The sequence below is a fragment of the Erinaceus europaeus genome, chromosome 4, assembly GCF_950295315.1.
Source record: "Erinaceus europaeus chromosome 4, mEriEur2.1, whole genome shotgun sequence".
NCBI lineage: Eukaryota > Metazoa > Chordata > Mammalia > Eulipotyphla > Erinaceidae > Erinaceus > Erinaceus europaeus.
The window spans coordinates 122,775,431-122,801,821 of NC_080165.1; the positions used below are offsets into that span (position 1 = coordinate 122,775,431).

Consider the following 26,391-nt stretch of genomic DNA (forward strand, 5'->3'; position numbering starts at 1 on the left):
CGAATATATGCTAATAATATCCACCTCTCAGAGTACCACTGAGTTAGTGTGGTAAAATGAAAAGAAAAAAATGTAAGAGGAGGGTCCTGTGTTCACACTGCAATCTCAGCATGTGCATCACCTTGGGGAGGTTTTTTCTCCCCAATTACTTGTTTTCTTTTGTATAAATTGGGGTCAGTAATCACTATACTTTTTTTTTTTTGCAAGTTTGCAGGTGTCTATCTTTTTTTTTTTTATTTAAGAAAGGATTAATTAACAAAACCATAGGGTAGGAGGGGTACAACTCCACACAATTCCCACCACCCAATCTCCATATCCCACCCCTCCCCCGATAGCTTTCCCATTCTCTATCCCTCTGGGAGCATGGACCCAGGGTCATTGAGTGATCACTATACTAATGAGCTGTACTTTAGAATGAATACGAAAATATATTCAAGGTACCTGGGAAAGGATCTGATTAAACATTCAACAAATGTCAGTTTTTCTAAACATCCCACCTACCCCCAACATGCAGATGTTTAAGAACATGCAGATAACTGATTAAAATAGGAATCTATTAAATGAAGAGTTTCTATACAAAAGGTAGAAACACAAAGTGGGGAAAAGAAAGGCATTAAGAGACTAACCCTCTTTCCCCTACCACTCCCCCCTCCTCCCCCTCCTTCTCCTTTTTCTTTTTTTCTATAGTACCTGGTGTTCCTGCATGTATGATCTCATCATTCCTACAGTGTCTCCCTTCTTCCCTTCTTTCCTTTCTATCCCAACCCTCCTTTCCTTCCTTTTCTCCCTTTCCTACTTTTTCTCCCCTCCCATCTATCCCACCTCTCTAGCTTTCTTAGAGAGAGACAGACCACAGCACTGCTCTACCATCCACAGAGCTTCTTCCTCTGGTGTTACGGTGCTCCAGTGTGGTGCCAGTGCTTTATTCCTAGGTCTCTGGTATGGTACAGAATGCACTCTACAGTGTGAGTAATCTTCTGGTCCATAAAGCTTTATTTTTTAAATCAACTTAAAACTTGAAGGTGCAAAAATCCATATCCTGGGTGTTTCGGGTATCTTTGTCACTATCATTTTATCTAGATCAATGTACTTCAAATTCCAAATATTACACAGTTTAAATTATACTTCTACTATCTTTGGGTTGGTAACATATTGTAGTAATGAGATATATAAAATATACTAATAATAAAGTAACATGATACGTTCTTTTTAAGAAAGTGCTATGTGTTGAGTAGCTAGTGTCACTGAAGAATAGAATTGGAAGTCATTACTACATTCAGTAAATAATACATCACGAATTTCTTTACCAGGAAGTTGACTGAATACTGTGATTATTAAGATAAAATGAAAGATAATGATCTCTATTATATATTGAACTTCTTCTTAATTAGGGCCTTAATTTCTAGCAATCTTAATAACATCTGTGTCAAAGTCTGTAAAATAATTAAAAATACAATTAACTAAATTGTGAGTTTCTAAAGGGCAGAGTTGCTATAATCTTTATAATTCTTTGGAATCAATGCTTATGGGAGTCGGGCAGTGGTGCAGCGGGTTAAGCGCACGTGGCGCAAATCACCAGGACCTGCTTAAGGATCCCAGTTCGAGCCCCCGGCTCCCCACCTGCAGCGGAGTCGCTTCACAAGCGGTGAAGCAGGTCTGCAGGTGTCTGTCTTTCTCTCCTCCTCTCTGTCTTCCCCTCTTCTCTCCATTTCTCTCTGTCCTATCCAACAATAACGACATTAATAACCACAACAATGTTAAACAATAAGGGCAACAAAAAGGAAAAATAAATAAATGCTTATTATATTTTGTTAAAAAATCAAAATCATTGTAACATTCCTTCATGTTGTTTTGAATAGTTTAAAACTATTTTTCTGTTTGAGGTATAACCTCAGTACTAGTATATTTTGCTACATAGGAATAGACATTTCCACTATGGTGGTTATCTTACTTTCCTATGACTGAGAACATTCTTATTAAACATTTTTACTTTTTGATTACCAATGTTACTTTCCCCAAATCAAAATCATGGTAGAGGACTAGAGAAAGATTACTTGGTATAGACATGGTCCAACTTCAACCCCCTACACCAAATGTTAGGTTCTGTGGCACCTGAGGGATCTCTCTCTCTCTCTCTCTCTCTCTTAAAATATATTTATTTACTGGATAGAGACCATCAGAAATCAAGAGGGAATGTAGAGAGAGGAAGAGAGACACCAGGAATGATGCTTTTCCACTCACAAAGCTTTCTCCCTGCCAGTAGGGACAAGTGCTTGAACCAGGGGTTTTGTGCATTGTAACATGTGCACTCAATCAGTTGCACCACCACCCAGCCTCTTTATATGAATAAAACTGTACTGTTATTTGGAAAACTGGAAAATGTTATGCACATACACACTATTGTATTTTTTTCTTTCTTTCTTTTCTTTTATTTTTTTCTTTTTTCTTTTGCAGTGTTCTGGTTACAGAAAGTGGGTTAAAATGTCCCCTTCATATTTCTTTTTTAAAAATTTTTATTGGAGAATTAATGTTTTGCATTCGACAGTAAATACAATCATTTGTACATGCATAATATTTCTCAGTTTCCCATATAACAATACAACCCCTACTAGGTCTTCTGTCATGCTTCTTGGATCTGTATTCAAGATACAGATCCCCACCCCACCCCACCCCCGTCATCCACCCCTGAGTCTTTTACTTTGGCGCAATATGCCAATTCCAGGTCAGGTTCTACTAGTGTTTTCTCTTCTGATCTTGACAGAAAATAAATAGAAATACAATAGAAAACTATTGGATTTTGCTGTTGACTGTAAATCATTAATCCCCCGATAAAGAAATTTTTTTAAAAGTGGCCTAGAGAGGAAAAAATCATTCATGTGGAATAACAAGCACCAAAAAAAATTAGGTGGGATATAATGAACAAACAATGCTGTATGTTACTTTGAATAAAAAAAAATCTTCATCATTATTTTAAATTATAATGTTCCTCCAAGAAAAAAAAAACACATAGATATGCTAGTAGGAAAAAAAGAAGTGAGAAAAAAAGCATAATTTGAGCTAAGTCCCTATATAAGAAAATAAAGACAGAGTCAGATGGTAGTACAAATGGTTAAGCACAGATGTTAACATGTGCAAGAACCTGGGTTAAAGACCCTTGACTCTATCCACAGGGAGTTAAACTTTACCAGAGGTGAAGTAGTGCTTATAGGTATCTCTATCTCTCCTTCTATATCTCCACTTCGTTCCTAATTTATCTCTCTTATCAACTAACTATATATATATATATATATATATATATATATATATATAAATAAAAGACTACTGTTGGAAAAACAAACTTTCTTTAGAAAACAGCTCAGCTAGAAATTATAAGACAAACTCTGCTCTTGGATCTACAATATAGATTTATGACTTATGAACTTTTATGGTGGCTGTAGAATAGTAGACAAAATTCATGATAAAAGGCTATAGTAGAAACTTCACAGAATCTTCCTATAATTTAATATAACAGTATAAGTGGCATGGAAAAGCAGTCATTGCCTTAGAAAATAATGAAGGTGTCCCATTTCAAAATAATATTTCCCTTTCATTTATTTCTATGGATACTTTCACATTCCATGCAAAATTAAATAAATTAGCTCACATGTAGTTTTCTGAATAAACTTTCAAAATGTGGATTATTGTGATACTGTAAAATCACAGTGAATAGTATTCTTTAAAAACATCAAAAAATAACTGGAGACTTTATGTGATTTTCTAAGCATTTCAAAATTTTAATGACCCTAATGGACTAATTACTTAATGAATCTATAGTATTTTTACTAACTATACCTTGTATTTTCAGTATAAGGCATCTCCAAAATTAATTTATATAACCTCATTTCTAGATAAATGAAACCTCAATTTGCATGGTATATAAGGAAAACTATTACCACATTATAATAAATACCATCTCAAACTTGTGAGAATGACTCAGATAAACAGATCAAGAAATGACAAGTGTTGGTGAGGATGTGGAGAAAAAAAAGAACTGGATACATAGTTGGCAGGAATACAACTGGTGAAGCTCTGGTGGAAAGCAGTACAGTGAGTCCTCAAATAAGAAAAAAAGGAACTATCTTATGACCTGGCAGTATCACTCGGGGGCATATATCCAATGGACATGAAAACACTAATTTGAAAGGACATATATTTGTGTTTATAACTGATTATTTAAAGCTATATTTTTATAGATAGCTATATTTATAGCTGATTATTCCCAATAGAAAAGGACAGAAAGTAGCCTACATGCCCACTGACAGATGATTGGATAAGGAATTTATGGGGCATATCCTCAATGAAGTACTACACTACAATATAAAAATATGACATTGTGTCTTTTGAGACAAAATAAATGGGACTGGAGTTGAGCATGCTTCACGGAGTAAGCATGGAGATAACTACCAAGTGGTTTCATTCATATCTGCAATTCAGATAACTGAAACACATGAACTTGGAAAAAATGTAAAAACATACAGATATAGGGGAAGGACACATTATACACTGCTGATGGGAAACCATGTCGAAAATAGTCTGAAGATTTCTTAGAACACGAGAAATCTACTGTATGACCCAACAATTTATCTCCTGGGAATTTATTCAAAGGAAACAAAAACACCCATCCAAAGATATCTATGTACACCTATGTTTAGAGCAATATGATTTGTAATAGTCAAAACATAGAAGCAACTCAAATGCCCAAGAAGAGATGAGTGGCTAAGAAAATTGTGTTATATATTCACAATGAAATACTACTCAATTGTAAAAAAAAAAAAACTCAGTCATCTCCTTTGCCTCATCTTGGATAGAACTTGAAGAATTCATGTAAAGACAGGTAATTAAGAAAAAAAAAAAAAGAATACCAGATGATCTCATTTGTAGGTGCAACTTAAGAAATAAGGACAGAAATGAAAAATCACAAAGGCAAACATGGACTGGAGGTGGTGTCTTGCACCAAAGCATGGAAGGGGGTGGGGTAAAGGAAGGGTTTATAGAGAGCATGGGGGTCACAGTATGTGATGGTAGAAAAGACCCAAGTTGGGAGAGTGAGAGTGTTTTGCACACTTATGATGGGAAGATGAGAAATGCTACTCACGTGTAAACTGAACATGAGTCTCTCAGTAAAATGTATTTTTAAAAGTAACTAAATTTTCATCTAAGACTGTGAGAACTATAGTGGTTATCAACGAGCAGATATGGGGGTGAAGGTCGTCACAAAACTTTAGTGGTTGCTTTGGTGAGGAATTATGTCCTTATGTAATCTGGTAATTTTGAAAAACTTTATTAAATAATTGGTGAAAATATAAAATGTGATTATGGTAGGTTTCAATGAACCTCACATGTCAACACTTAATACTCTAATTTTGCTCTATTTAAAGGGACTTTTTAATAACTTGTCTTTAAAAAACACTTTTGAAATGATACCAGATGTTTGCAATTTAACTAAAGCAAAGAGAAAATTCATATTAAATCTCTAACATCTAACAAAACATCAAATAATTATTTCACTTATGTAATATGAACTCATATATTCCTTCTATAATTAAAAATGTTAAGAATATGATATCACTTAAAGTAAAATTGGAGAACAGTATTTTTTTGAGAATTACACAGTTGTAAAGTAACAAGTAACACAACCATTACATACCATGATACCCCGCCCCATTATTACTGGAGAAAAGGCGATAATGGTATAGAACTAGGGTAAAAGGGAAAAAAAAATCTCACATTTTAAAGTAAGCAAATGGGAATTTCTAGCTCTTCTAAATCATGCTCAAGGGCTGAATATATTAACTGACTTAATCTATTAGCTCACATATAACCCTTGTGAATAAATCTGATGTTAAGCGCCAATCTTTAACACAAGAATTTATAGATCTGCGTTTTTAAAAATTATCCTTTGTTATGACTCTCAGAAATCTACTTTGACCCAGTTCCTTTGCTTTCAGAATTACAGATCTAAAAAAGTGCTATCTAAAGAGAAACGTGTTTGGGAGATTTCACTAAGACTTGTGGGGTTCTGGTACACAGTTAAGAGAACCAGGACAAAGTATGACTCCTTAACGATGTTGCAAGGTCACTTGACCTCTATTTCTTACAGTCAAGTCCCCACAAAAGTAGAAAGAAAAATATTAATGAAGGTCACTCTCTGTATCTGAATTACTTTCTTCCATTTCTCCTTCCCTAAACTTTCAAGAGAGCATGTGGCTATATATAATAATTTCTGTCTATTGTTAAGCTCTGCCTTCCCAAATTGCTGTCTGTGAACTTGTTAGAACAGGCAGCTAGCTATTCATAGAACAAAAATGGATAATTTTGACAGAGACTTTACAATATTCTAATAAGTGTTCTTGTTAATGGTATGCATCATCTGTAATGTTTTCATATGACCACACTGCAACTCCTCCCACAAACCCAGTATATCCAGCGGAATCTCACAGTGACAGTTCTGATCAGAAGCAGGATTGGTAAACAGGGATGAATATAGTGATTCTTTTTTGTTTGTTTATTTATTTGTTTGTTTGTTTTTACCAATAAGCTTATCACTCCAGGTAGCATTTTCCTCTTTTTAAAGTTTCTTTTCCGGGCCTTTCCTTGTTTTATTTTGTTGTTTGTTTGTTTTATTTTATTTTATTATTTTTTTTCCAGAGAGAGAGAGTGAACTTGCAGGTGAGTACTGGGGTCTGAAGCCCAGGTGTTCATATGTTCATATATGGTATAGTGTGCTCTTTTGCATGCCACCGCCAGGGACTATTTTAAAGACTTAAAGCTTTATTTATTTATTTGGGAGAGAATATATATACATATATATATATATATATATATATATATATATATATATATATATATATGGAGAGAGAGAGAGAATACACACACACATATAAATATATAAATATATATATATATATATATATATATAGAGAGAGAGAGAGAGAGAGAGAGAGAGAGAGAGAGAGAGAGAGAGAGGGAGAGAGAGTATAGATAGGTAGATAGAGCCAAAGCATCACTTTGGTACATGCTATTCCAAGAACTGAACTTGGGACTTTATGTTTACAGAGTCCAAGGTTGGAGAACCCAACACTTTGTCTACAGCACCATCTCCCAGGCCACAAAGGCAGGGAATTCACTATAACTCATAGTGCAACATAGGATTCCCTCAATGGTCCACCTCCACCAAAACACATATAAACAAGGTCTTACAATCCAGTAAAAAAAATTATGAACAATGATAAAGAGTAAGTGGCTTGCTATAATAAGAAAAGTTCTCTAAGGAGTTCACAACATAGATTTTGGTAATATTACTAGACTTATGTTTTTATCATTTCAACAATAATAGTTTTTTTTAATACTTTATTTATTTATTCATGAGAAAGATAGGAGGAGAGAGAAAGAACCAGATATCACTCTGGTACATGTGCTGCTAGGGATTGAACTCAGGACCTCATGCTTGAGAGTCCAATGCTTTATCCACTGTGCCACCTCCCGGACCACAACAATAATAGTTTTTAAAAGATGCTTTCAACACACACACACACACACACACACACACACACTTAACTGGAAAATAAGTCGCATTGCTACTTTCTGGGTGAGTTTTATGTACCTTTGTAAATGAACACTTATTTAAATAAATCTAGAATCATGTGGGAGGATGCCTAGATGAACAGTTCCTTTTCCTACCTATACTTTCTTTGAGATATTTTAATTTACAATAATTTCGTATTCTGAGATTCCTTGCAATTGTCTCGTGTTTATAGTGTGAAGCCACCTCCTGACACATACACTGAATGTAATGAACTGCAGGTAAGTAAATGTGCTATTTAACCTCAGGATAAGTAATGTCCATGCCGCCGAAGAAACAGAAACACTGTTCTCAATTAAAACAGGCTGCTTTTTATATTGAAATTGAACTTATGTGAAGTTCTTACATTTGAAAATGAATTACTCTACCACTCTAGTATTTCTAAGGAAAAGAAAATCGAGCTACAGCCAGCAAAGAATGATGATTCTTTGGAGATAAAAAAGCTCACTTATTTGTTTAAATTTTATTTTAAAAGGATTTTAATCAATGTCTAACTATGCATGGGAAAGTGTTTCCAAGACTTCCTACTTCACTCTGTAAGACACAAAAGCCCAAATTCAAAATCTGAGAGTGATCCTAAGTTAAAATATTTCATTTTTATTAACTGTGTTAGGGTTTTTCTCTTAGTATGAGCAAGGTGATCATAAAGATTATTTGAAAGTACTAACATGTAGGAAGAATTTAAAAAAAAACTAAGGTAAAAAGCAAACAATGGAAGGATATATTGTTAAATGATACAGCAACAGAAAGAAAATTGCTCTCAAGGGTAATGAAATCGCGCAGTTGTATAGCGTCCTCATTTGCCACATGCACAATCCAGGTTTGAGCCCAGCCTCTACCACACTGAAGAAAGCTTTGGTTCTGTACTCCATACCCACCCACCCCTTCAAATAATAAGAATTTTTAATTTTTTTAAAAAAAACTGAAAGATAATCGTAGTCATACAGCATGCTACTGCTTAGTATGAAGATGCCCCCTATTAAAAGGATGTATCTATAGTCACCAATCATAACTAGTGACCCCAAACATCCCCAAAAGAGAGACATCAGGATATTTTCTGCAGGGTGTTGGAATAACATAGCACCACCTATACAGTAGTGGTACCAAAAAATAGTGAGCATAAATCGAACCATTTCCAAATGTAACTCTCCGTTTAGAGGAAATACAGTTCATAAGGAGCATATAAACAGCACTACAGGTGCATAATTAGAAATATCTAGACTGTGAGAAGCTCTCTTGGACAAACTGAATGCTTTCATAAAAAACCAAATTGTAAAGTAATAAAAACTGATGAGGTTGTAGGTTAAGAGAGATTAAAGAGATACACTAAACAATATAATATATAATTTCAGGTACAGTCAATTTGAACCAACTACTAAAGGCCCATGGGAGTGAATGTGATCAATTTGAATACTGACTGGATATTTGTCAGCATTAGAGAAATAGTGGAAACAGCAATTATCCTTCAGAGATACACCATGAAATATTTATAGAGAAAGTGCTATGTATGGAATATGATAGCTTTTTTCATATACACAATATATAGATATACATATATAATACATATTCAGTTTCTTTTATAAAAACATTTTATTTGATTATTCACTTATTGGATAGAAACAGAGAGAAACTGAGATGAAAGGGAAAGTTTAAGAGGGAAAGAGAAACACCTACATCACTGCCTCACCACTTGTGAAGCGCCCTCCCCCCACCCACACACACACATACTATACAGTGCGTGACATTTACTCTCAGTGGAGTGCAACATCAACCTCTGGAATTTGATGCCAAAGATGGGAGGGTAGAGCTAAGAAATTCATGAGTGTGATTTATACAAGAAGGGCCATGAGTTAGTTCTTACAGGTGGGTGTAGGGTAATTCTGGGTGGTGTTCTCTACACTCTTGTGTATGAAAACCTGCACAAGAAGAAAGAAAAGACTACTGATTGGTTTCATTTAACAAACAAATAATTCTCTTTTACATAATATGTTTACCACTACAGGTAATTTAATGAGTGCTGTTAAAGAACAAATGCTTGGTGCATTTTTACTATCCTGTTAAATGTTTAACCCTTCTTCATATTGGGACACTGTTACATTCTAAGCTCAAGAAATATATCTTAATGTCTTTCAAATTATTTAGCAACTCTAAAGGGCATTGTTGGTCTCAAACATACCAAAGTTTTAGTCATGTTTTAAAAAAAAAAAAAACTAGTAACCCAGTGCAAATGGAATCCAAATCGAAGTGAATAAGTCCCTCCTTCAGCTTATTAATAATTTTTAGTACTGCATGCTTCATTAAGTTGCTATCATTTTTTAACAATGATAGCTGCAGGTAAAACGGGAATGTATTTCCCCTGTCTTTAGCACTGCCCTTGACATCTATTTCCTCTCATATATTTCTCTCTCATTTGAAACAATCTATGGCTTCATAAGATTGACCTGCCTCCTGTGAGCAAGCCAATGGCACAGCATGATATTTCACGCCAGCTACTGGCAAAAGAACAGGTAGGCTGAATCTCCCACAGAACATGACAGTCCTTTCAATGAAGTCATCACAGAGCATATTATTGGTGTGAACCACAGACAATCAGAAATATGACAGTTTAAAGCTTGCCTTCTTAAAAAAAAAACAAAAAAAAAACTATTCACCCTGGAGAAATGCCCAACATTGCCTTTGTTTTTATGCTTCTCTGGTTACCAGGAGAGTAGAAACTACACATCCTCCAATTTATGACATTGCAGACATGAATGAATCACTCTAGTTCAAAGCATTTGGGGAATAATAGCATAGGTTTGCAGTGTTGAGAAGAGTTAGAAAATAATTCTAACAGTATAGAATGACAAATCAAAGATAGAATAAATGTTTCTGATCTTGGTTCATGAAGTCTTTTAACAGATCAGAGTCACTCACTGAACACTTATTCAATTTCATCATTACAAATTACAAAGCCTCAGCTTTTTTTTTTTTCTTGTTTACCTATTGCTAACCTTCTTGTCCGCTAGGGATTTTTCTTAAGATTTCCTTGTCCTCTGCTATTCATTACTTTACCACTCTTCCCTACTTAACCCCTTCTAACTATTCACCAACCACAACCCCACTTTAATCATCTTTTTAAAAGCCACAAGTAATCTAATTGAAAAACACATATATTTCCCCCATCCTCATATTCTTTGAAGCATCTACAGTTCATAACTCTGATGTTAGCTTTCTTTCTGAAAGTCTCTCTTTGGGAAAATATTTATAATTATGAGTATGTAAAGAATGAATTGTTTTCTCAATACAGATGTGTGTGTGTGTGTGTGTGTGTGTGTGTGTGTGTGTATGCTTGTTTAATATGTTTGCTTTAAACAATAGGAGAGGAGAATGACCACAGTGTTCATTCCTACCTAAATTACTAGACACTTACTAACTTTCTCTTTAATTCATGTACGAGTCTGACATATTTTTATTTAGTTTACTTATCAAAGGTGTTCTCTTTCTCAAAAATATTTTCCTAAAAATATTTCAAGAACATGTTTTTTGCCGGGTCCTTCAGCATGCAGAGTTCTATTTCATATTTTGCTAACAAGATTTCTTAAGACAGGTGGACACTTATTGGTAAACTGAAATGATTAGTAAAATGAAACTAACCTCTAAATTAGTATGATAGAATAATGGTCCCTCAAAGATATTAATCTTAATCCTAGGATCTATAGACATGTTAGTTATAAAGCAAAGGAACTTTTCATATATGTTTTAAAGAACCTTGAGAAAGGAAGATAACTCTGGATTATCCAGGTGGGTACAATGGATAGAATATAGTTTCTTCAGGCTGGGAGTATGTATCGACCTACCATACCCATATCTAGTAGAGAAGCAGTTAAAGAGGCCAGACCCCCCACCTTCTGCACCCAATAATGATCCTTTATTCATACTCCCAGAAGGATAGAGCACAGGCAACCTTCCAGTGAAGGGAATAGGATACAGAATTCTGGTGATGGAGATTGTATAGAGTTTTGTCCCTCTTATCCTACAGTCTTTTCCTTTCTCTCTCTCTCTCTCTCTCTCTCTCTCTCTCTCTCTCTCCCTCTCTCCCTCTCCCTCCCCCCTCCCCCTCTCCCTCTCCCTCTCCCTCTCCCTCTCACTTTATTTTTCTTTCTTCCAGGGCTATCACTGGGGCTGGGTACCAGCCCTATGAATCCACTGCTCCTAGAGGCCATTTTCCCCCCATTTTTATTAGATAGAATGGAGAGAAATTCAGAAAGGAGGGGAAGTTAGAGAGAGAGAGAGAGAGAAAGAGAGAGAAGGAGAAACCTGCAGACCTGCTTCGCTGCTCATGAAGCAGGTGGGGAGCAGGAGCTGGAACTTGGATCTTTGTGTGGGTCCTTGCACTTCAATCTATGTGCATTTAACTGGGCCTGCCACTGTCCAGACATGTTACAATATAATTTTGAGACTGTTTTTTTTTTTAAATATTTTATTTACTTAGAAGTTGAGGTGGGAGGAGGTGACGGAGATGGAAGAAAAGAATGAGAGACGCCTACAGTACTGCTTCACCTCTCATGAAGCTTCCTATCTACAAATGAGGACTAGGAGAATTGAACTCAGGTCCTTGTACATTCTAATATGTGCGCTCAACCAGGTGCCCTACCACCAAGCCCCTAAAGGGTCCTTAAAAGTTAAAGAAGGCCCCATCAATGTGTCCTGGAGCTCAGCTTCCCCAGAGACACACCGTACTAGGGAAAGAGAGAGGCAGACTGGAGTATGGACTGACCAGTCAACAACGCCCATGTTCAGCGGGGAAGCAATTACAGAAGCCAGACCTTCTACCTTCTGCAACCCACAATGACCCTGGGTCCATGCTCCCAGAGGGATGGAAAATGGGAAAGCTATCAGGGGAGGGGGTGGGATATGGAGATTGGGTGGTGGGAATTGTGTGGAGTTGTACCCCTCCTACCCTATGGTTTTGTTAATTAATCCTTTCTTAAATAAAAAAAATAAAAATAAAAAATAAAGTTAAAGAAGGAAGCACAAAAGGTCACAGTAAGAAATGGATAGAAGGTACTCTTAATCAGCCATTGTTTTATATAAAGAGTGAGAAATGGATAGAGAGGAAGAGAGAGAGGGAGACAGAGACAGAGAGAAGACACACACTTACATCACTGCTTTACAGCTTGGAAAGCTTCCCTCCCTGCAAGCATTGAGGAGAGGCTTGAACCTAGCTCCTCACACATGGTAATGTACACTTTTACCAGATGAGCCATCACCTGCCTCTAAGAATTAGAGAAGTGAAACAATAAATCAAGGTAGTGTATTCTCCAACTCAGCCTTCAGAAGAAATGCAGCTAGCCTACACCTAAATTTTAGCCCACTGAATTATATGTCAGAATTCTAGCCTATCTTACTTTTGGTAACTTCTTATTGCAAAATGAGAAGTAGCTTGTTCTTCCTGGGGTAAATTTGTAGATCTGGTTTACATTAATTTTTTTGCATAACAATATCTTCCACATCTGTGATTATTTCAGCATACTTTAGTGCAGATATTTTCCACATCTTGCTATCTAAGATAGTTAGTTTTTCATGTTTCATTTTATACTTCATATTAAAATTTTTAGATATCTTATGACAATTTAAATAAACTGAACATCTGAGGACCTGGGTATTACCTCAGACTATTAGAGCATCAACTTGTAATCTTGTGGACTTGTACCCCTCTTATCCTACGGTTTTGTTAATGTCTCCTTTCTTAAATAAATAAATAAACCTCAGAGATCACAGGTTCAACTCAGAACACCCTAAAACAGAAGTTAACAATTCTCTAGAACTCCTTTTTCTCAATAAGTAAGTGAATCCTTTAAAATATAACCAAATAGGGACTTCTGGATGTGTGGACATGGAGTAGGAACCTTTTTCAGATCACACTCCTGATAAACTAGGGGGGAAAAAAAGGAAAAATCACCTGAAAACTCAGCAGTACACAACCAGAATTTCTCCAGAAACTCACTAAGTCATAGCCACATTGCAGATGCTACTATGATTTCATCCTAAACTCCCTGGGCAGACAACCTGACAAATGTGTCCTAGAACCTCACCTCTCCAGAACACTATCCCACCAGGGAAAGACAGAAACAGGCTGGGGATATGGATAGGCCTGCCCATGCCCATGTTCCAGTGGAGAGACAAATACAGAAGCCAGACTTTCCACGATATGCAACCCCAAAAGAATTTTGGTTCATAGTCGCAGAGGGGATAAATGTTAGGGGATTAAGGCTATGAACTCCAATTCCATCAAGACATGGAGAGAAGGAAGGAGGAAGGAAGTTCAGAAAGGAAGAGAAGGCAGAACCATAGGAAAAAAATGGGCATATATATGTGTGTGTGTGTGTGTGTGTGTGTGTGTGTGTATTATATATTAGTCAATCCATATTTGTGATCTTGAGAGAACTAACACAGTTTCCAATGGAGGGAATGGGGACACAGAACTCTGGTGGTGAGAAATTATATTCCTATTGTCTTATAATTTTGTAAATAAATATTAAATCACTAATAAAATCTAAAATTAATAAACAATAAATTGCCATCATAAAAAAGTCTTTTTCTCTGTTAGTAAGTTTGACTGCACATAGGCCGTAAAATCTCTCCACATTCTACTATTTGGTTATGCAAGTAATATATATATATTTTAGTTTGTTTAGCCTTCACCTCTAAACAAATCAAGGCTAATCAAACTGGGACTCCTGTTGGGGGTGGAGGAGTGTGGTTAGAAAGGAAAGAAAAATATCTTTAAAAAGTGTTATAGGGCAATTTCTCTCAAGGAATCCTTCCAATTAAATAGCTGTGTCACATAAAATCATAGTTGTAACTCAAAAGAAAAATAGCAAATTATATTAAAATTTTTGTGATATAGTTCCCTATTGTAAGTAATCTAACAACATTTTATATGATTAGTAAAGATCTAGACTAGAAAAAAAAACCCTAGCCTTTCCTTTGCAACTTGATAACAAAATGGTATTTCTGAATCCTGATTCTGAAATTATTATGCAATAGAACATCCAACAACAGTGGCTTGATACATATTCTGTGTTTTCCAATTCTGTTTCTTAAATCCCATCCATAAGTGAGATTATCTATTTGCTCTATTTTTTATTTATCTCACTCAACATGATTTCTTAAAGTCCCACCCCAGATGAGGTAAAGAAGATGATTTCACACTTTCTCAGCTGCTCACCTGTGAAACTTGGACTGGGGGTAGTGTACTGCACTAAAGCAAAGAATTCTCTGGAAGAAGAAAAAGACACCAGGGTCTAGAGGGTGTTGAGTTGTGGTGGGTAATGGTGGAAATGAACCTAGACTGGGGATGAGAGTGTTTTGTAGACATCTACTATGGAGAGATGAGAAATTGTATCCAGGTGTCATCAATAACTACATGTAAGCCTTTAAATTCCACCACCCCCCAAAAATTGGGGGGATGGGAAAGGGGCAATCTATCTCTGGGAAAAAAATAAGTATTAGTATTTCACCATTATGGAGTGAGGCGCAACTCATTTGCGATAATCAAAGAAAAATCATAATAATAATTAGAAACTCTTCTAAAGCTAAATTGACTCCAGTAGCTTAATTTATAGCTGCAAGATAATGGTAAAATCTGACACTACAAATTTAATCACTCCAAACAAGAACAAGCACACTGATAAGTGGAATAGAAATGAGACTCTAAAAATAAGCTAGCACATATAGACAATTACTGAATGACCAAAAATAAATAAATAAATAAAATAGGATCATAAAAATGTACAAAAGAAAACATCTATAGCAAACTGAACAGTTACATGAAGTTATAAACAAAACATACTTCATGCATACACATATGCTCATTTAGCATAATACAATATCAAGTAGTATCAAAGATTGAAAAATAGTAGTATAATTATTAAAATTATTACATGTAAACCATTTGTGTGTAGGGCTCAAACTTTAAAAATATAATGCAGAGGAAGGCGGCAAGATGGTGACCATCTTGCAGCTCTGTGAATATTCTCTGTGAAACAACAAAATTGGCATGTATGGAAAATATGGGAACCAGTAATAAATGGAACAAACTGAAAAACACAGGAAATCCCAAAGCAGAGAAAAAGAAACCCAAAGAATACCAGAGTAAAAGCAAAGAAAACCTAAAGGTACAGAGATCCCTCCCTCACAGGGTAGAGTACCCTCGAAACTATTTGGAACCCAAACATAACTAAAGCAACCAAAGCTATACTAGGTGTACTGACTACCTCCAAACCCCTGCTCTGCCAGGCTGTTTCTCCCCCTGGGGAACCCACAGCACCTGCAGAGACATACCCAGGTGGTTTCGTACCATACAATGCCCTATCTGGAATCACAACCTGCCAATTGCTGTGCATCTAGCCCTGGAAGAATACCCTGCACCAGATAACCAGCCTCATCCAGCATATACCTTGACTGCAGGAATGGACCCAGACCACAGTGTTACCTATGCACCTTGGCTCCAGAGGACCACACATGACAGTAAGTTCTCGCCAATCCTGGGGAAGGACCTCACCACCTGTACTCACTGACAGAGATCCTCTCACTTCATCCAGGTCTGTTGAGATACCTGGAAGGGATCTCCACTCCCAGCACACATCAACAGAGGCCTGCACTAAGTAGGGATTTTGAGACTCCCCTCCCGCCCCTGAGGGGGTGGGATCTCATTGGCTGGAGCACTACCAGAACACTGAGCTCCTAATCAGACAGTTGGCTCAACAAACACTGGGTGTCTCTATGTACAAAGATCACAAAATGAAATGAAAATGAAACATAAAAAACCATAAGAATCTCAGATAATACCAAGTAGATTCGATCCAGAGATGCAAACATCAAGACACATCATAATCAAACTGACAAAGACCAAAGATAAAGAAAATTATGGAAAGCAGCACAAGAAAAGCAAAGAGTAACAATATAGAGGTAAAACTATTATGCTATCTGCAGATTTATTAACAGATACCCTAAACACCAGAAAGGAATGTTAAGATATACGTAGAGTGGTAAATGAGAGTTTCCAAACAAGAATACTGTACCCCATGAGACTCTCATTCAATTGGAGGGAAAAATAAAGACATTCTCAGAAAAGGAAAAAAAAAAAAAAACTGAAATGATCATGATCAATTACAACCAAACCAGCCTTGTAGGAAGATCTAAAGGGACTCTTAAAAAAGTTCACACACATTTAAGAACACCCAAGAGTCATATAAAGCAATAGCAATAAAACATCTCTAACCTGTAATTTCATTAAATGGTCATTATTTGAACTCACCCATCAAAAGACACAGATGGGACACACCTGTGGATCAAGAAACATGACCTAACCATATGCTGTCTGCAGGAGACCCAGCTGACCCAATAGGACAAGAATAGGCTCAAAGTGAAAGGATAAAGACCCATTCTACAAGTCAATGAATCTCAAGAAAAAAAAAAAAAAAAAAGCAAGGACAGCCATACTGATGTCTGGTAAACTGAACTTCAAAACATTTAAAGCAATAAACAAGAATGGCCATATATAATGTTAAGGGAATCAGTCAATCAAGAACTCACAATAATCAACATCTATACTCCAAATTAACGGGTAGCAAAATATGTAAAGCAGTTACTGAGACACCTGAGAAAGCACATTGACAGAAACACAATAATAGTAGAAGATTTTATCTTCCCATTCTCTCAAGCAGACAGATCAGTCAAGCAGAAAATCAACAAGGAAACAAGAAGATTCAATGACAAGATGAATAGGTTAGATCTACTAAAGTTCTACAGAGTTTTTCATCCTGAAAGAGTGGAGTATAATACATTCTTCTCAAATCCACAAGGGACAGTCTCATGAATATATCATATGCCAGGCCACAAGGACAACAACAATAAATTCAAAATTCAAATCATCCCAAGTATCTTCTCAAACACAGTGGAGTTAAATTAACATTCAGCAAAAAAACAGAATGCTAAAGCTCACCCCCAAATATAGAAGTATGGAAACAGTATATTACCCAATAATTGTTGAGTGAAAGAGCAAATTAAAATGTTCCTGGAAACAAATGAAACTAAAGACAAAAGGCATCAGAATATTTTGGATCCAGCTAAAGCAATACATTAAGAAGATTATGCACCAGGATCAAGTAGGTTTTTTATTTATTCCTTTTTTTAAAATTTAAATAAGAAGAATTCTTTCATATGGAAAGAGCTAGTACAATCACATACTTGAAAGGAGAAAGAATAGGTAATGAACCAGAGGGAAAGGGCAAGAGTGGGGGTGCCACTGGCCAGATGAATCCAGGATTCCACTTTTCATCCCATTTTAAGTTTCCCCCAAATCATGTAGAAACACCTTTAGCCATCTTCTGCCCTTTCAGATTATCTGGTCTACATGACAAGACAAAGAGGAAAGACCAAAATAAAAACAAAAGCAAACAAAAACAAAACACAACTCTCTCAAAACCACCACCCCCCAAACTCTTTACTATGTAAGGCATGAGATCAAAGCTCAGAATATGGTATCCCCTTCAACAATGATGAGGAAAAGTCAATCACACAGAGCCTTGAGAGATAAACCAATGAGACTACATCACACTAAAGAACTTCTGCACAGCAAAGGGTACCACCACCCAAACAGAAATACACCCCATGGCATGGGAGATCTTTTACACAACACACAGCAGACAAAGGACTAATAGCCAAAATACATAAACAGCTCAGTAAACTAAGCACACACACACGCACACGCACACGCACACACAAAAGCAACCTCATTAGAAAATGGGGCTAGGGAAAGAAAAAAATTTTTAAAAGGGTGGAGGGTAGATAACATAATGGTTATGCAAACAGACTCTCCTGCCTGAGGCTCCGAAGTTCAAAGTTCCGAAGGCTCCCAAATTCAATCCCCATGTACCACCATAAGCCAGAGCTGAACAGTGCTCTAGTGTAAGAAAAAAAAAAAAAAATGGAGCTAGGAAATTGACAGAAATTTCACCACGGAAGAGATCCAGAGGGCTAACAAATATGTGAGAAGTTCCTCAAAGTCACTGATCATTAGAGAAAAGCAAAAACAACAATGAGATATCACTTTGTACCTACAAGAATGTCATACATCAGAAAGCACGGAAATGACAGTGTTGGAGAGGATGTGGAGAGAAAGGTATACTTCTGCGCTGCTGGAGGGAGTGAAAAATGGTCCCACTCTTGTAGAAAGCAATCTGAAAACTTATGACGACACTAGAAATGAACCTACCCTACAACCCAGAAATTCCATTCCCAGGGATTTACCCAAAGGAGACAGAAATACCTATCAGAAGAGATGTGTGTGTTCATAGAAGCACAATTTGTAATTGTCGGGACCTGGAAGCAACCCAGATGTCCAACATCAGATGAGTGGCTTAAAAAAGGTGTGGTATGTATGTATACAAGAAGGAATATTACTCAGATGTTAAAAATGCTGAGGATGTCTCCTTTGCATTCTCTTGGATAAAACTTGAGGACAGCATGTTGAATGACATAAGTCAAAAGAAGAGAGGGATGAATACCAAATGATCTCACTTGTTATTATGAGATTTAATGAAGTAGGGATAGGGAGGGAGACCACCAAGAGAAATAGGAACTGGGCATGATATATTACACCAAAACAAAGGACTCTGGGGAGTGGTGAGGAGGAAATAGAAGGAGAAAATTTGAGGGGCCTGGTATATAATGAAATTCTATGCATATGCCTATGAATACACTGTAAAGCATTAACCTCCTCAGTAAAAATAATTATAAATAAAGTATAAAGCAAATGAAAAGGTTATGATTTGAATTGTATATATTCTTCACAAGAACAACATTTTAGACATAGATCAAATACTTAAAGTAGAAACCATATTGGAATAGCAGAAGTCATTATTTGCAGTCTAAATATAAAATAAAATTATAGGGAACCTTTCAATGGAGGGGATGGGATACAGAACTCTGGTGGTAGGGATTATATGAAATTGTACCCCCTCTTATCCTACAGTCTTATTAATCATCATTAAAATACTAATATAAATATAATTTTTCAAAATAAAAGTATAATAGAATACATTTAAATGTTACATTCTCAGAATTTTCACTAAGCAGTTTTAAAAAGAAGATTTCAATAGCTATTAGTATGGTTTCTTAATTCAGAAGAGAGAGACAATTATACAAACACTTTTTTTCTGTGGTTTGCTTAACTTTTATTTCTGTTCCCAAGCTTCCTATAGTAGATTCGAATATAAAATACTGCCATACATAGTTTAAAGAACCAGGCTGATACACTAATTTAGTCGCTGCTGGGTTTACTTTACAAATATTACTGAGCAATGTTTACATTTAGTACCAGCCTTTAATCTAGATGCTAAATGCATTAGTAAAGATAACAAAGTTGCTCTCTCACAGGAATTCTATTATAGAAAAGAGGCAGCACATCAGTGTTTTACTGGATCCAGATGACCAAATTGTGTCTATCTTTTCTCAATTTTTTGTTCATGATGAATTAGTAGCTTAAAAGCAGCCATGATGGTAGAATGTATACTAATAAAATTTGTTAACACAACAAAACCAAGCTTTCTTTATCCTTTTGGGAGTAAGTTGTTTAAAAAAAATCATCAGGACCACTGCAATAAATTAGATAAATAAATAGTGTATTTTTGGTACAGTTTTTTTTTAATTTTTTTTAATATTTATTTTATTTATTTATTCCCTTTTGTTGCCCTTGTTGTTTTATTGTTGTAGTTATTATTGTTGTTGTTGTTGGATAGGACAGAGAGAAATGGAGAGAGGAGGGGAAAACAGAGAGAAGGAGAGAAAGATAGACACCTGCAGACCTGCTTCACCGCCTGTGAAGTGACTCCCCTGCAGGTGGGGAGCCGGGGTTCGAACCAGGATCCTTATGCCGGTCCTTGTGCTTTGCGCCACCTGCGCTTAACCTGCTGCGCTACAGCACGACTCCCCTTGGTACAGTTTTCTATTGATGCTGATCAAGGAAGTGATTTCTTAGAAGGTCACATTTGATTAGAGGATTTAGTGGCCTGGGTAAAGTCATGTAGAAATCTTGAGAAAGAACATATAAAGCAGAGGATATTCCAAGTGTAAAGAGCCTGATGCTGGAGTAAACTTGATTAATCCCCCCACCCCCAAGTCAATATGATTAGAATAAAAAAGGAAAAACAATCTGTGGTCAGCTATTACTCTGGTGAAACACACAGAGCCAGGCCATAAATGGTATACAGAATGTAGCTAGAAGGATGGATTTTGGAAGCCATTGGGAGATTTTGATATATTAACAATATTATTCTGGTTTCTCTTAAATGATAAGGTCATGGAGAGGGGGTGTGAAAGCAGAGACAAGTTGTTAAATTATTCTAGTAATCCAGGTAAGAGACGGCGGTGACTTAAATTTACAGTGGTTGTGATATAGATAAAAAGTGCTCAAACTCAAGATGGATGTTTTTGATCAATTTTATAGAGTTGGATAAGATGAATGGAAAAAATACAATAAACAAAGTTTTTCTTAAAAGATCATTAACTAGAGATGAGGGCAGAGAATCAGAGTATCACTCTAACATCTGCACAATGGTGCTCAAACTCAGAGCTTCATGCTTATGAGTCCAAAATTTTATTCATTACTCCACCTCCTGGGATGCTCACTTGACTTTTATATATTGCCTGAACAAAATGTTGAGTGGTGCTGCTACCAAAAAAAAAGGTGCATGTTTGGTGGAAGGAATTCATCTAGACTTCTGTTCTGAGCTGTAAAATTTATGATGCTTCATTAGCTGTTCAGCTGGCATTGCTAGTTGAGAGACAGATGCAATATAGTGCTAAATTAGCTCAGCCACTTGGGAATATTTTTATAACTTTACAGGGCTCACTTTTTTCATCTGGATAATAGAAATAATAATACGTTAGTTTTAAAAATTGTGAGGATTACAAGCCATAATGTATCCAAAGGTATCAGAGTAGTATCTAGCCTGTATCAGGCACTCACTAAATATTATTCATTTTATAAGTATTGTAATATTTTTATTATCTATATGAACTATAAGATTTAACTAATTATACTATTTGTATCACTTTGTATAGCAGACGATCTTGAATGTCAAAATAACTAGAAAATCTAGACCTATTTTGAAACTGTTAACTGAGAAAAGGTGTGAGAGAGAAACATAGGGAGAAAAATAAAGGTTATAGTAATGGCTAAGTATCTTCTAATTTCAGGTATGTTATACCTGAGTGCTTCCTCCCATCTATCTTTCAAACTCATGTTCCCATCCTCTTCTGGTTTATAAATGTTTGTTATGGTTTGGTTTAGATTTCTTATCATAATGAACAGAGAATGAAAAGAGGTGACTGTAAACAATACAGTGCTTATACATTTGAAATGTATTCGATTATGGATAGAGTTATATTCTTGGTTCTAAAGAGCATAGCTTGGCAGATGTCATAAAGCTCATTGTGTTTTCTGAAATTGTTCCGTGTGTGTGTGTGTTATTTCTCTTTTTATTCTGCAGTTGAGGTTCAGAAATGTGGGGACCAAATATAGCTATTGCTGCATAAACAGATTTCACCAAGGCTGGGAGGGCAGTGTTTTCACACATCAACTGCCTGTTTCTGCTTAAAGTGAACACAACGAGAGTTCTAACTCATTGTGAAATATTTCTGCTCTAATCTTTAAGAACCAAGAGCAAACTCAAAGCTGGTCCCGGGCTGTTGGCTGGAGAGGATCAGACCACCCTATTTTCTGACTAGTTTAATGACTTCCGCTCATCATTTTGTCTTTAGTAAGTGGGTGTGTTGTATCTTTGCTTCCAAAACTCATTTCATGAGCCAACAGAGTAATAGGACATGCACAGATAGCAGCTAAGAGGTCTTTCTGTTTTTCTTGGCCTTTTAATATCTCTTCACAACTGCAGACTTGGCTACTAAATTCTGTGCACCCAGATTACCACCTGGTAGGACCACCACATCATAAGGTCCCTCTTGTGTTTTTTTTTTTTTTCTTTTTTGTTTGGCATCTTCCAGACTAGCATCAAAACAAAGGAGAACATCTCTGCTGCACTGTACTAGGGCTTAATTCCAGCTCATCTCATGACATCTTCAGAGATGATTGTCTCCATCCCCTCTGCTCCTTTAGGCAGGATGACCAGGGCTCTTTTGAAGCCATTTTTACAATGTCTTCTTGAGACTGAAGCTCATCTCTCTTAACAAAGACAATGCACTTCTGCTAGTTGGGCAATACTTGCACGATCAGTACTGCTGAGCCTAAAGTAGGTGAAACACGGGCACACGCGAGAACGAGATCCTGCATCTCACACTGCCTGAAATTCTGTTTCATGTGTGTTATATTTCAATGTCCACAATCATGAGAATGTCTAGAAGCAGGAATAGGTTTCAAGAAGCCATATGCTTCAAAAACTATGTAATTAAAGAAGAAATACATGCATAATATAATGTAAGGTAACAGAATACTGTTACATGAAACACAGAATTTTATGTACACTCTGTTACCAAATGATAACTCATGTATTTGTAAGAGACCTGAGGGGTGTGTGTGTGTGTGTGTGTGTGTGTGTGCATATAACAAAACCAGAAGGGAAAAAAGCCCAAATGAATATAGTGCTAATAGTTTATGTAATAATAAAGAATAATTTCTATGAAAAACATAGCTCACAGGGAAAAATTCATAAATATAGTTGTGCTTGCTATAAAATCTCAGTAAAAAATTCCAGGATTCATTTGAGGAAGAATCAATAGTAAACTACCAACAGAAAAAAACAAATGCTTTAAAAACAAAATATTAAAGCACCTATTTTAAGTCACATTTGATGTAGTAGGTTGTAATACTTTTAAAATTTTTTTACATTTATTTATTTATTTTCTATTTTGTTGCCCTTTTTATTGTTGTTGTAGTTACTATTGTTGTTATTGATGTCTTCATTGTTAGATAGGACAGAGAGAAATGGAGAGAGGAGGAGAAGACAGATAGGGGGAGAGAAAGATAGACATTTGCAAACCTGCTTAACCACCTGTGAAGCAACTCTCCTGCAGGTGGGGAGCCTAGGCCTCAAACCGGGATCCTTATGCCAGTCCCTGTGCTTTGCACCATGTGTGCTTAACCTGCTGTGCTACTGCCTGACTCCCGGTTGTAATGCTTTTAAAGAATTAAAACAAAAGTTGTAAAGAAGTAAAACCAGGCAGATAATATGTCAGCAAATTATTCTCTGCATGATTATTATCAACAACAAATCACAGGAAATCTCAATAGTTAATAACAGATTTGCTTAAGAGACACAAGAATTTATTGATCTAAAGTCTGGTGATAATGTAAATAATGCAGCAAAGTGGACAGATTGGGTAAGAATTACAAGCAAGGATTCTAAGCATTGTGTGCCAGCTACCACTATTAATACAGCAGACAATGTTGGGGAAGACAAAGTTTTAGGGCACTAAATATTCTGGTTTCAGTGAACCTTTCCAGGGAAACAAAATACTGTCAGGGGCACAGAATGGGGATTTATTTGAATCATGAAGTCTGTTTTAGATTGATTGAGTCCCCTCCCCCAGTTAAGGGAACTGACACCATCTGAGAGCCATCATGATCCAAAAGAAAACAGCACAGTTTAGGGAAGGGATCTACTCCCAATTGTTTTGGAGTCCTTCTATTGAGAGTGCACCACCCCTCCCTCAGAAATGCCAAGATTTATATTGCTTTTCCATCTCTCCATCATTAACTTTTCTCTCCTCACCACAAAATACAAAGTTTCATGCCAGTACTACAGCTAGAACAATAAAAAAGCACATATAGATGTATATGAAGAAAACGTCATCTACCCTTACCATAAGATGGTATTTATTTAAAAATATATTTATTATTTAAAAAGAGAGTCTACCTGAATGTTAGCTAATGAGCTTGACCAAAAATTTCTAAAGTCAAGGGCCCCTGGGAATATACTGAATATAGACTTTAGAGTTTCTTTCCACACAAAGACCCTTAATTTCATCTGCTCTATTCCTCCCTTTGTCTTCCTCCATGATTCCCATTGTCTTCTCAACCATTTCTTCTCAACCATTTCCCTCCTTCCTTTAGATCTCGCTCTTCTATAAGAAGGCATTAGTCTATGTTTCATCATGTATTTTCTTTTTGTTTCTTAAATTCATCTTATTAGTAAGGTCTTCTAGCATTGTCCCTTTTTCTTATGGCTTATCTCACACAACATGATTTCAAGTTCCATCTAAGATATAGCAAAAGAGGCTTCCTGAATACTACCTCATTGTCTATATAACCACTCATCTGTCAAGGGACAGATCTGTCAAGGGTTGTTTCCAAATTTGTGTCATTATAAACAGAGCTGTTAAAAACACAGGCATATGTACATTATTAGATTAAACTGAATCGCTTCTGCACAGCCGAAGGAATCAGCAACAACAAAAAAGATACCCTACTGAAAGGGAGATCTTTCCATATCATACATCAAAAATGGGGAATAGGAGGTTCCCGGATGATGGCAGACTGAGAAGCTGCTAGTGGCTTGAGCTCTGATCACATCTTCTGGAAATGGTAGGATTTTCTGCCTTTAGCAGGCCAGTCAATAAGGGGTCCTAGCGGTGACACCAAGGAGGTGACTATAACTTAATTTGGCTTAAGAATTAGAGTAGAGGTGGCGCGGACTAGCAGGTGGGCTGCTCCAGACTTCCCAGGCGGCGGCGAGCAAGGCGGGTGTGCCGGGCATTGTCCTCAGCCCGGGAAGGCGGCTCCTCCGCAGGTTGCAGAGTGCTGCTGGGCGGCCGGCAGAGGACCGGGAGGGAGCACTGTAGCTCGGGGCTTTCTCTTGGGAGTCTCCGGGGACCACTGCGACCCTGAGGGCGGATCCGAGGACTTCTTGAGTACAGCTCTCATTGGAACAAAAGGACTTGGAGCTAGTTTTCATTTTTGAGAAATCCTTTAAAAAAGTCTGGAGGCGGGGGTTTCCCGGAAGATGGCGGACTGAGAAGCTGCTAGTAGCTGAGCTCCGACCACATCTCCTGGAAATGGTAGGATTTTCTGCCTTTAGCAGGCCAGCCAATAAGGGGTCCTAGGGGTCACACCAAGGAGGTGACTATAACTTAATTTGGGTTAAGAATTAGAGTAGGGAAAAAAGGGGGAAAATTTTTTTTTCTTCCTTTTAATTTTCAAGCATACCTCCTTCCCGCCCCCGCCCATAAGCAGTCCCTGGGGACCAGCTCCTAGCAGGATCCCCCACACCACCAAACAGGGTGCTTTTTTGAATTCACTGTTACACATTTGGTAATTTCCTTTCACTGCTCTTTAATTACAGGTCTTTTTCTTATCTTCTCCCTTTTCTCTCTCTTGTCTCTCTCTCTCTCTCTTTTTTTTAATCTTGTCATACACTTCTTCTTCTTTGCCTTTCTGAATTTTTGAATTATTTTGGGGAAGAAATCTGACTAAGAGTGGACTCTCTATGTGTGTATCTCTGCTCTAGATCCCTTTCGCCTCTTGTTACCCCTAGAATATACAGTGGATAGTAGATTTGCATAACTGTCTATTCTTGCTATGCTTTCTTTCTTTTCTCTTTCTTCACTAGGATTTGGTTACTATTTTTTTCACGGACTGGAGAAATTGTTTGGCTAACTGGTAACGATTAAACTACTTCAATACTTATTTCAGTTGCTACTGTAATTCCGGAGGTTGGTGAGTGCAATTGTCATAAAGGTATTTAGTACAGTGTTACTTGTACTCAAGACAC

At 36.7% G+C, this 26,391-nt stretch overlaps 1 protein-coding gene and 1 pseudogene across 1 annotated transcript in view; both read right to left on the bottom strand.

Moving 5' to 3' along the window:
- The window catches only part of LAMA2 (laminin subunit alpha 2), a 711,163-nt gene that overhangs the window by 489,301 nt on the left and 195,471 nt on the right, over positions 1 to 26,391 (bottom strand). The window lies entirely within an intron of this gene.
- LOC107522625 (Parkinson disease protein 7 homolog) lies at positions 22,319 to 24,679 on the bottom strand (annotated as a pseudogene).